This window comes from Podarcis tiliguerta, assembly GCF_965153285.1.
Source record: "Podarcis tiliguerta genome assembly, chromosome: 2".
Taxonomy (NCBI): Eukaryota; Metazoa; Chordata; class Lepidosauria; order Squamata; family Lacertidae; genus Podarcis; species Podarcis tiliguerta.
Window position 1 is genome coordinate 61,433,579 of NC_139535.1, and position 12,462 is coordinate 61,446,040.

At 43.9% G+C, this 12,462-nt stretch overlaps 1 protein-coding gene across 1 annotated transcript in view; it reads right to left on the reverse strand.

Annotated features, from left to right (window-relative positions):
* The window catches only part of NDST1 (N-deacetylase and N-sulfotransferase 1), a 77,492-nt gene extending 65,684 nt beyond the window's left edge, over window positions 1-11,808 (reverse strand). Inside the window, exon 1 of the mRNA XM_083424441.1 lies at window positions 11,436-11,808. The gene's annotated coding sequence lies outside the window, so the exon portion shown is untranslated. The remainder of the gene's footprint in view (window positions 1-11,435) is intronic.
* Between the last annotated feature and the right edge of the window lie 654 nt (window positions 11,809-12,462).

The window sequence follows — 12,462 nt, forward strand, 5'->3', positions numbered from 1 at the left end:
ACAATCAAAGACTCATCTGTTTCGCAAAACTTTCCCTGACTCGTACAATGTTTTTGTAAAGTGTTGTTGCCTTTCCAGGATTTCATTATATTACACAGTCTGGTTGCATGTAAGTCTCTAAGCAGTTTACAAAATAATAATATAAGCAAAGAATGGAACTATTTTGGCATTAAACAATACATATGAAATATATAAAGAAATCATTTTTAAAAAGTGTCTTAACTATTGTCCTGATTAGGACAGTGCTCAAAAATGGATTTAAACTTTCTGGAAAGGCAACTATTCTGTTAATACGTAAATGTGCAAACAATGCCAAAATTGCCATGAGAAGGGAGCTTCAAAACCAGACTAATGAGAAGCACGAAGTGCACACACCACATTTTGCACAGTGAAGACTGAGAGACAAATCAGATGTTTTCCTTTCTTCCAAGCATAAAGCCTTTTTTCTCAAAACTGAATTTCTACACTGTTTCTTTTTAATGGACTATACATATATATTGGTTAGAAAAAATGAACTTCGCTGTACACAAGAGTGTATGTTTTCAATCATGCCTAATATCTGTAGAACACTATCTTGCCATTTCGTTGATTTTTGAAAATGTCCTACATATATTTAATTGGCACTCATTTGCTTTTCCTCTATCTCTATCTGAACCCATTCCAGCGACATACTAAAACCAACAGAGTCAGAAAAAACTAATCTTAAGGATAATCCTACCTATTTATTTCAGCCATATTTTAAAAGATGGTGCAGGCTTAACATTCTCCACTTTCACAAAACCTCTGAGTAAACCAGTCATGGTGATTTTTAACCAGTGATGTGACATCCTCTAACCTTCACATTTTGGGTATGTCTGTCCTTGCAAGTAGGCTAAAGGAAATGCTTGTATTTGGCAACAGATTTCAAGAAGAGATTCAGCATTGGTACATTTTCTGACATTATGGCATGGTGGGACTGTGAGCAGTGATACCAAGCTGAAATCTGGGGTGTCAAGAAGTACCTCACTGGCCTGGACTTGGATCATGCATACAGTGAATGCTATATAAAGCTTACAACCTACTCATGTTGCCCCCATAACTGCACCCAACTGGAAAGTTTATAGTTTGAAGGAAGCTGTTAGCTTTTTGATGTCTATCCAAGATAGATACTATTTCAGTGCCAGCCACATATTTGGGAGGGGGGAGGAAAAGACACCAAGTAAGTCGATCAGTAGGCCTGGGGAAACCTTGCTCTGTGCTGACATACATTCATACCTGGTGCACATTACTGGTAAACAACACATAAATGCTTCAATTGGGGAGGGGAGATTGATGGCTTGCTATTGCAAGAAACACATTAAGAACCGAACTTGCATGAGCTATAAGAACATGAATTTCAACACCGAGCTATAGGATACAGCTTTGCAACTGCTCGTTATCCAAATCACAATTGTATCCAATTTTGGGTAGCGGTTTGAGCCAAGAAATCAGCGCGAGAAGTTGAAGGACAAATAAACAAGGTTGTAGGCAGGAAACTGAGCTGAGCCAGGAACAGAACATCAGAGATGTTTAAAAGGACAATCTAGCTGGATTTGGAGGACTGTGCCAGCACAAATAGCTGCTCGGAGATATGGAAGGAAGCCCAGCAATTTGCTGCAAGGATGTGGAATAAGACAGTAGGCAATTGACTGGCACCTGGCAAGAACCAATCGGGAGTGGTGAAAATACTGAGATAAGCAGAGAAGAGCAAGGCAAATGTAAAAGATACAAACTAGAAATCAGTCCACAGCTTGTAGGTTACAGGCATGCCAACCAGGTACCCAATACATTCACTTAATCAATTCCTGTTACGATTTAATATAGCTTCTGCTGGACATATAATGCAGAGTCAGCCAACTAGGCTGGAGGTAAAATGCAATGTTTCTCAAACTGTGGGCCAGGCACTATCAGTAGGCCTCAGCTCACTCTCAGGCGAGCCTCCTTGTTACAGCCCTCCTGAACCTCCTTTATAACCTTTTTGGTACCACACATAGTTGTGAGGGGAGAAATATAAAGGAAGAAACAGATGTGACTGATGGAGTGACTGGCCGAGTGAAAGGAAAGGAAGAGAACGAAGAGGGAGAAGGGAGGTAAACAGGGCAGATGGACTAAGGAGGTGCACTGCTGTGCCTTCTCACACACACACACACACACACACACAAACACCAGCCCTCCTTCTTTCCTACGCAATCTGCTGCCAAGTCAGGAAGCCTCCTCCCCTCCTCTGAGGGGAAAAGGACCTGAGCGGATGTTGATGGAAATGAGAAAGGGAGACAAAACATTCTTATTGTAAATGACAATAAAACGAGAGAGTAACAGGACAAGGGAGGGAAGCTGTCAAAGAAGGAGAAGATGTATGCCTGTCTCCAACTGCTGCCATTGCAGTGCCACCGCTTGCAACTGGTCGGCCTCAGCCATTTTCAGGCCTTTCAAATGGTCTCTGGGAGTAGAAAGTTGAAAACACCTGACAGTAGCATCAACACAGCTCAACTGGTTACATGGAAAGCTCCCTAGTATGTCAGTCCAGAGATACTGGATTAAAGACAAAACACATTTACATCATGGGCTGCCAACGAGCTGCCCTTCCAGAGGTTATTGGGCTCCAACACCCCTGGGTCTAACATTTATCAATGACCAGTAGGCAGAAGAGCCCAGAATGCACCCTCATTCTTTAGATCAGGGCTTCTCAAACCTGGGTCTCCAGCAGTTGTGGACTACAACTCCCATCATCCCTAGCTAGCAGGACTGGTGGTTAGGGATGATGGGAATTGTAGTCCAAAAACAGCTGGAGACCTAAGTTTGGGAAACCCTGGTTTAGAGGCAGCATATCTCCAGTCATCAATTACTGGATAGAACCTACAAGGAGCAGCTGTTAACATGATGTCCTGCTCGTTGGCTTCTTGAAGCATCTGGCTATGGGCAAAACAGCATACTGGACTAGCACCTTGGTCTGATCTAGTCAGATAATTATAAAGCTCATAAGAGTGTTTTCTCAGGATCACTTGTCACAGATTAGTTATGCCTTAACTAAAGTGACCCTAAGAACAAACTCTTGCTTCAAATTCTCAAAGCATGTCAGAGATTCCAGTGTATACACACACATACAGATGTATGCCACACAAAACTAATCAGCCCATTCCCATACTTAAGCATTCGTCTTCAAATGGTGAATTATGAACCTCAACTGGATTGCATATAAGCACAGTCAGCACCATTATCTTTCTTGTTTTGCTGAAATTTAAGAGATCAAGAGAAAGGTGGACATATACAGTAAAAAAAAAAAGTTACAAACAGTCCTAAACTGCAATATAGGATTAAATATGGATCCTGGGCTTGATAGCATTGACAACCATTGCACTAGAGATTGGAAGTAAACAGACTGGGGGAAAGACTTCTTACCAAACAAGAAACAAAAGGAGGAGCTGCTTATATTCTTAAATAAATTAGAATGTTGTAGAATTACCAGGCCAATAGATCTGGGAATTCATCACTGTTCTTTTTGCAATTCAAATGATGAAAAGGTTTGCATGGATTTAAGCTACCTTTGCTTCTGAAGTCAATAGTGCTGGATTGGCTTATATCCAAAAGCACCAGTTCAACTGGTTTTCAGTTAAGCAGCGCTTCAAATATTCCAATCTTTGCTTGCCTGGAACCAGGAGTGAATCTGCACTCCTCTTTGTGTCTCCATTCTTCTAAATTATATAATCTTGACCAATGAAAGAAAAAGTACAGAACTAGGTGAACTATGAGTCTGACCAACTCTGATAGCAGGTAGAGTTCCAACAAGCATCCCAGATTGCAATCACTTATGTTTTTATTTATAAGTTGTTCTGAAAGAAAATAAAATAGTTAAAATATGCCATTAGAAGGCCGGGTTTTGAATATTGCAATTAATTGTCCCAGAGAAATTATTTTTATTGGACTAACTTCATTAAAACACTCATTACATGAATAACAATGCTGCAAATGCATTCTAGTATTCGGCAAAGAATATAAGGTGGTTACCAAAATGCCAGAGAATGCCAGCATCCCCATGTTTCTAGGGTAGTTCTAACAATTATGCAGTTATTCAGTACACTGAATTAGTTTCTTCTGTGGAATAAAAGGACACGAACTTCCTTCAGTTTAATTCCCCTCTTGTACAGCCTTTGCAATGTTCATTCAGAAGCCACAAGCTTATTGTAGCTGCTGAATACTCCCTCTTTTTTGGAAAAAAAAAGAACTGAGTCATCTGGAAAACAATGGCTTGTTTTCCAAGCTGCTGAATACACAAGTATGGTATTGTTGATTTCCTTGTTTATTACACAGCCTCTGTAAAGTCAGTGCAGATCATGGAAAAAATTGTTTGAAGCCATTACATTCCAGATAGTCATGCCACTAGGCGTGTTTTGGGCACTCAAACGTTTACTTTTTATGGTACATGAAAATTTACCAGTACTGTCTAAATTTTGAGAGGCAAGAAGAAAATAATTACTGTCAAGATGAAAATAATTACTGCCAAGTATTTCTGGTATAGAGGGTAACATCTACAGTGCTGATCCAAATTCGTTACAGAAATACTGAATTCAGGCACAATGTCAAATCATGGTTTGTCGTCACAAGAACAAACGTGCACAGGTCTCAAATTCACATGCCCCCCCCCATCTCCTTTGAGGAGAGGTTATTTAAAGCTTTGGTAAAGGTTTAGAACTGCTGTTTCTCATTTCATCCAAATATAGGTATAGGCCAAGTGTAGTTTGTTGAAACCATAGTTTAGGGTCCTTGATTTTATAGCCTGCCTATAAGCTATGGTTTGTACAAACCAGTTTCTTGTATTTGGATGAAATTGGTTTCAAATTTGTTCATTAAGTCTGTTCCAAATCCAAGCAGAGGATGCAAATATTTGTCCCTTTGCATAGGGAGGTGGAACCATACATGGGTCACTGTAGTAGCACATTCTCATAAGCAGCTCTGGTTTCTCATAAAACCTGAATCTGAGCCATGGAAAACACTATGATCCAAGGTACATAAACTGGTTCTTCTCTCAAGCTGGCCTATTGGTATTTAAAAAAAAATTAAAAAAAATGTCAACCTTGAGTACAGACCTCAGACTGAACACATTTTGTGAAAGGGGGAAGCTTAACACGAAGATGTTCCCAGCACTCAGCTTTCCTAAATACCAGACCAGTTCCCTCAACACCAGCACTATCTTCTGTTCACATTTTTATAATCCACTGCACATTCAATCTATAACCCATAATATTTCTGCCACATAACCTAGATTCCTGAGAATCTCCAATGTTATGTTTGGTTTCGTTGGTGGGAGAGGGAGGAAAAAATAAAAAAGAATATTTCTACTTGCATGGTTTTGAAAGAAAGTTAAAAAGAAAAAGTTGCAAGCAGTCTCTAGCGAAGGCTCCGAGCCATAGGTGTCTTTAATACATGGTTATTTCTCCCTCACGTCTTTTATCACCCGCCTTTCCTACCTACGATGTCCTTGAGCACTTGGCTGTCTGCCTTCTTACCTCGTTACTATCCCCACACCTGGATAAACTATGCAATGTTCCACAGAAATGCAACTATTTCAGCTATAAAACTGCTCAAAGTATATAAATAACCGCTCTACTTCTTTACATCCAAGTCAGGTGAGAGACTGTCAAAGTACTGAACTGGTGTCTGGAATTAGTGACAGGCTGGATGAAATCAATAAACTGAAACTCAATCCTGACAAGACAAAGGTGTTGTGGGTAAATGGACTGTCTTCTCAGAGAACTGGTGCTCCGGCTGTTTTAGATTGAGTTGCATTTCTCTCCTAAAGGATCGTGTTTTGCAACCTCAAGGTGTTTCTAGAGCCAGCTCTGCCACTGGTTGTTCAAATTAAACAATCTATGGCCTTTTAAACTATTGGGGGGTGTTGTTTTTGTTTGTTGCTATGCTATGTGTCTTTGTGTTTTTATATTATAAACTGCTCTGAGATCCTAGGATGGAGGACGGTATGGAAATTTAATAAATAATCATAATAAATAAACTGTGTGGTACATAGCACCTTTCGTTAGCAGAGGCTGGAGCACCAGCTGCAGCCGATCTTTGACAGAGACAGCCTGGCCATTATAAATCATGTTTAGGTAACATCTGTGACCAGCTACTGTAATGTGCTTTACATGGAGCTATCTTTGAAGACTACTGAAAACTGAAGTAAGTTCAAAATAAGAGCACTAGACTACTATCTGGCACCAGACATGGAAACCTTAACACACTGGTGCTTAAAAGAATTGCAGTGGATTCTGGTCCATTTCTGCACATGTTTTTGAAGCCCTACATAATTCTGAGACTGGGATATCTGGAGGAATGCTTGCTTCCACATCAACCAGCCTGTGTGCCAAGCCATCAGAAAAGGCCCTACCTTCAGATGCCCTCACTAATTGAGGTTAGGTGGGTAGCAACTGACCAGAGGGCCATTTTTGGTAGTGGTTATAGAATTCCTGAGGAGGTTCACCAGGTGCCCATTCTGTTTGATGTGATGCAATTGCTTTTTTGTCCTCCTCTGTGCCTTAATCCAATTCAACTGCTTTGTCGCTGCTATTTGTTTAGCTGTATTGTACGTATTTACCGTTGTTTGCATTTTTATTGTGAGCCGAAGGATAGTGCACAAATAGAATAAAGTACAATAAAGTAACTGAGAAAAGAACTGGACTGGACTAGCACAGTGTGTTACAAGCCCTTCCCACTGCTGCCCTTAAAAGCACAAAGCGACTCTCTCCTACCACTTCTCCCTTCACATCTGCTCTCTCATTCTCACCAATGTTTCAACTGACTGTATGATGCAGACCCCTTTTTGCATTCATTTTCCAGCTGATCTATAGGCAGCCTTGACAAAATAGGCAAAAGCAGGCATTTTTCAGCCATCCCCCATCTCTGCCCAAGAGAGAATGTGTCTGATGTTTAATAGCCTCTGCACAAACTTACCCTCTATGATCCAACCAAAGGAACCCATGACCAAATCGCTGTATCATATTATTGCCTGAGGCATCCCTTCCCCACCCAACCCCATTGCATGCATCACAGCACCCGCCCAGCATTCGGCTCCCAGTGGAAATCAGATTCCAATGGCAAGAAGCCTTACGCTGCCTGGCAGCACTGATTCTAGCACTGCTGCATTCAATGTATCACAGGATAAGGCAAATGATTATTGTGCATTGCTGTTTGACACATTGGGTCTTTTTGGTTTCAGCTGGGTCACACTTCGAAGTTTCTCTTTACGGTTGTAATCCTAAATGCGCTCCTCCCTTTAGCTGTATTTTGAGAGCAATGACATTAATGAAAACAAAGGTTCCCCCATTACAAAACTTGTTTCTAAAGTGCTTTTAATTTCCCAATGCAAAGTATTGCCTAGGAGGTATTCACAACAGCTGGGGGACTATTCCCCTCCCCCCTGCCCAATTTTACAGACCATGGAGGGAGTTATGACCTTAAGATCTTTAAGACCACTGGACCACACTGCCGCTCACTTTACACATTTCTAGAGAAGACTGTTGGAGAAAAGCAGACCAGCAGGCTTAAGGGAGAGCACAAGGCAACTGCCTAGCAATGAAAATATAATAAAGCATATCATTTGTCTTTCTAAAGAATAATGATTCTAAACTGATTACTGGACCCTGCGAAGCTTAGCTTTCATTTTAAAAACAGTAACATTTTTCTACTCCTCAAGGCTGTGAAGTAAAGCTTGAAAATGTGCAGGCAGTGGCAGTGAATCAATCACAGCCCAAAAGGGATCTTTATGGGTCTTCCAGTGTCCAGAGGCAATGCTCATGAATCTGCCATCCAATGTTCTCCTTTCCAACCTACACCCTCTAAGTTTAAAATCAGAACTCATTGTAAACACATGCAAATGTATGCATCCTTTTTCCCTTAGATGAACTATGATGCTATGCTTTCCGATTTTAGACGTTTAAAATATATTATTCACACACAAGCAAGGAAGTCTGACTACACAATGGCCCCTGAAATATATTTGGGGAATTAGGCAAGGATGGCTTTCAGTCTACCTCAATACCCACCCAATGAAGCAATACTTATCACTAGTTACTAAGACAGGAAAAATAACCATAGAATTCTCCTTTCTGAAAGAATAAAATTACCTCTCTCTCTACATATATATATATATCTATATCATCTATGTATGTGTGTGTGTGTGCGCACAACACCAAACACATACATTTGTTGTTGGCTAAAGACCACAGCTAATGTTGTAATTCAGAAGCTAGGATAGGCCTTCCAGCTGGGATTATAAAGCGCTTTGTTTAAGGCTCAAGCCACTGCAACACAAAGACTTGCAGCTTCAGAAGGTGTGGAATGTTAAGCCAACTCACTCATTCAATTTGATGCTTTTCTCTAATCTTTTATTTTTAATTAATGCTGTTTCTCTCTCCTAGGTAATGACATTTGAAGAGCATCTTATCCATAGCTCTTTTCATCCAGGTACTGCTGCCTGGAGCAGCATGCCTCTGGTTTCTTGAAAGGTAGCCTATTTGTTTTATGGCAGTTATCCGAAAGCTCTGATCAGCCACGGAGGGTAGGGACCTAGCTTTACTGATGCAGCAATCTCCAGTGTTAAATACGTTTCATATTTATGCCTGCATGTATTATATTAATGCTAGCACTTTCCTTCCTATAAATCCTCAGAGAGCACCTTTTGAAGGAGGAAGAGTTGAAAGGCACAAGGGGATTAGGGCTTTATGAAGCCAGCAGATATCTCTAAGGAAGGAGAGATCTTTTCATCCTGCTAAACTGTGCAGGCAGGAAGGCGAGGGGAAGAGTGCAACTACAGGGCTTCAATCCATTTTGAGGCTTTGTGTCTCCTGGTACAAGCCAGACCACCATCAGCAGACTACAGGTCACACAATACAGCTTTCCTGCCATCCTTGCTCCCTACATTCTACAAACAACATCTCTTTCTAGCAGAAATGAACTTGTAGTTGCCATCAACCTCCATCTCCAGCCAAGAATCTCTGGGATACCCAGAGTAATTCAAGAGCAGCAGCAGGAGGTTACTTGGCACAGCTCTTGCTCCCAGGCTCAAATGCCAGCACAGAGAGAAGGCAACAGATGCCCTCTTTTGAAGAAACTCCTAGTTGTGCTTATGCTGTTTGAAAAGAGGGCTGGAACACAGAACAGCTGCTGCTAACTTCTGACCACCTCCAATCAACCAAAGCAAGTTGTTTCAAAAATTAGCAGAATGCAGATGGTAATCAACAGAAACACATTCTAAACATTATACAGAACTGGTACAACATAATGAAAATCTTATGAGAGGTATTTTGTTAAAAAAGGAAACAGCCTCTACAGGTCTAGTTCTCAGATTCTTCATAATAGTAATACATAGTGTCCATCCCAATAGATTTTTGGCAGTGTTAGGTATTTTAATTCTGGCCATCTACTCATTTTTTAGTATCTTAGGGACTGTATCTCAGAGATTTTCGAAAATGCATAGGAGCAACAGTATTTCTTTACCTAAAATTCCCATTATATGTATTTCCTTAAATTCTGCTCACCAGTGTCACCCATGCCCCCAACCCCATGTGACCACGTCCACTTTGAATCAAGGGGGCTGCTACAACTATAACCTTACCAGGTTGGACATTTTGGACCAACATATCCACTTTGTTTTATTTATTTGTAACATTTACCGGTATATCCTACTTTTCGTCCAAGCAGCTCATGGTAGCATCTGGTACTCAACCAGGCTAACATTTTGCACATCAGTCACAAAAATGCTTGGCTGTCTTAGTGACTCTCTAGCATTAGTATATCAGGAGCTCAAGTACTTGGAAAAACATTTTCTCCACTGCTTGCCAGTAGCTGACATGTCACAGTGAACAGTGAACTCAGGTACAACCAGCATCCTGTTCAAAATCCCACCTACTTAATGTGTTACTAATTATCAATGACAGCAACATATAAGTCAAACAGACAGCTCCATTTTTTGTCACAAACAGTAGCTTTAAAAAAAATACAGGGCAGATTTACTGTATTGGTTATTAATCAGTTTAGCCTCCCCGTGCCCTCATAATAAGTGTTCTTCCTTTTGACAAGCCATCCTTGATCTAAGAGGCATGAGATTCAATAGAAAATTCCTGGCCACCTTCCATCACCTGTATGGATGTCTACTTTGCCCTCTCTCCCCTAATCTTCAATACTGGGGTGCAGAATATCTTGGCATAAAGAAAGTGCAGCTTGAGGCATGAGCTTACCAGTGAAGAACAAAGCAACACTCATGAACACAAGACAGCATTAGGAAGACATACCCCTTTGATATTCTGTATAAATCATTCCAGGTTAAGCTGCCATCCAAGGGATGCTGAGAGGATCAGTTAATGAGTGTGAAAGCACTTTGAAGATGAAAAGCAATCCAAGCGCCAAGTATTATTTCAAATTGATATTTATGTATGCTGCGTTTTCGTATTTTAAGATGTGCCTTGGCAAGCTAAGGGCTCTCTTTATCAGGAACTGTCTCCAGAGCAATCGGAGGAGATAGATTAGGAAGGCACAAACAAAATTTATATATGGAATTTCCTGGAGGGAGAGGGAATTTCACTGGGAATAAAAGCAGCAGCAGCTTCTGAAACAAGAGAGAGGGAAACCCAGGTCCAAAACAACACAGATACATATTTCTATTTTATATTAAAAAAAAGAATCGTAAGGGGAAAGAAAAGCAAGTTCTCCACCCACCAAGGGCCACCAGAGGCTGCACTGTTTTCCAGGACCAGTCCCGCCTGCTCCTCACCCCCCCCCCCACCACCACCACATGGGTCTCCACAACATACTGCAGAGGACAAAAGTTTTGTCAGTTCTCAGGAATATATATATTTTCCCGGGGGGGGGGGAGAGAAACTAGAGAAAAAGAAATCTCCTGCAACAGTAGACAGATGCAACTTCCAAGGCGCCCCTCCCGTTCTTTCACACATGGGACCAACACGCTTCCCCCTCCCCAGCCTAGAACTGCAGCTTTTTTGGGGGGGGAGGGGTCAAAGAGACCGACTGCCGGGGGGGGGGGCGGATGGAGAAGAGAGAGAATCATCCCAAACCACGGTTGAGGGAGGGGGGAGGAGGCGGAGAGGCGGCTTTCGCTTCTGCAGGCCTTTCTCCCTCCTTCCCCGCCAACTAACCCCGCTCCCTCCTTTGTCCACAGCACCCCCCACTCCGCCCCGCCGCCTCCCTGCCGCTCTCCCTCGGCCCTTCCCCACGGAGAAGGAGGCTCGCCTTCCTCCACCCGCGAAGGCGGAGGAGCAGCAGCCCGCGTCGGACCCTCGCCTGGCGCCCGAGCTCCAGCCGGGCCTTGCACGCGCTCCCGGCGCCCCCGCAGCCCATTCATTAGCCTGCGAGAGAGCGGCGGCGGCCGCCCGCTCGCCCCTTCCTCCCTCCTCCTCGCCGCCTCGTACCTGTTGTCCGCAAGCCCCCGGGCAGCACCTGAGGAGCCAGGAGGAGGAGGAGGCGGCGGCGGCTGGGAAGGCAGGCTCCCTCGCTCCCTCCGCGGGTTCCCGGGCGCCGCTTGCTAGGCAGCTCTCAGCCAAGGCTGCCGTCCTCCTTCGCAGCGTCTGCAGCAGCCCACAGTGGCGGCGGCGGAGGGAGAGAGGGCTGGTGCGCGGTGCATTAGCAGCGTCTCCTCCTCAAAGGCCACAGCAGGCTCTGCGGGGAGCACCGAAGAAGAGGAGCTGCTGCTGCTGCTGCTGCTGAGGCTGCCGCGGTTAACCCTTCCCAGCCCGGCCCCGCTGCTGGCAGAAGGACCGAGCGACCTCCTGCCAGCTCTCCCATCAGATTTGGCCCGCCCCCTTCCTCCGTATCTCCACCCACCAAGAAGGTTCCTCCGGCGGCGGCGGCGGCGTGTGTGCCGTGCTTTTGGTTTGTTTGCCGAGGCGTCGTAGGGGCTGCAAGTTGGGAATCCTAGCTTTCCTTGCAATCGCCCGCCGGCTCTGCTCTAGAGTAGAACCGGAGAGGATCGCGGCGGGTCTCTGGGTTGGAATGCAGCGGCGGCGCGCTCCTCAAATCAAGGCTGCCTTTCGCCGCCAATGCTGAACTTGTACCGCCGAAGTCGGGTTTACTTTTGAGACAGCGCGCCCCGTTGATCGTGGCCGTGTGCAACAGCATCTCGGAGCATGCTTAGCATTTCCGCCTTAATCATGCGCGTGAACCGGGTCGTTCCCCCCCCCCCCACGCGCGCCTTAGCCCGAGATGCACGGGGATCAATTACTTTCCACTAGGATGCACCCCTTTCTGCTGTAGACCTCAGTGGTGTTCACACGAGGCGCCTAGGCCCTAGGGAAGTGCCTTGGGCTCCGCAACTCACAGGTGGAGCGGGATAGGTTTTGCTGATTCGTAGCCGGGAAAGCGCTCGTCCAGGGTGGAGGGAGGTACAGCAGAGAGGCACCTGTGTTTGTGTAGATGAGCAGGTCTTTGCCTAGTCCAAAA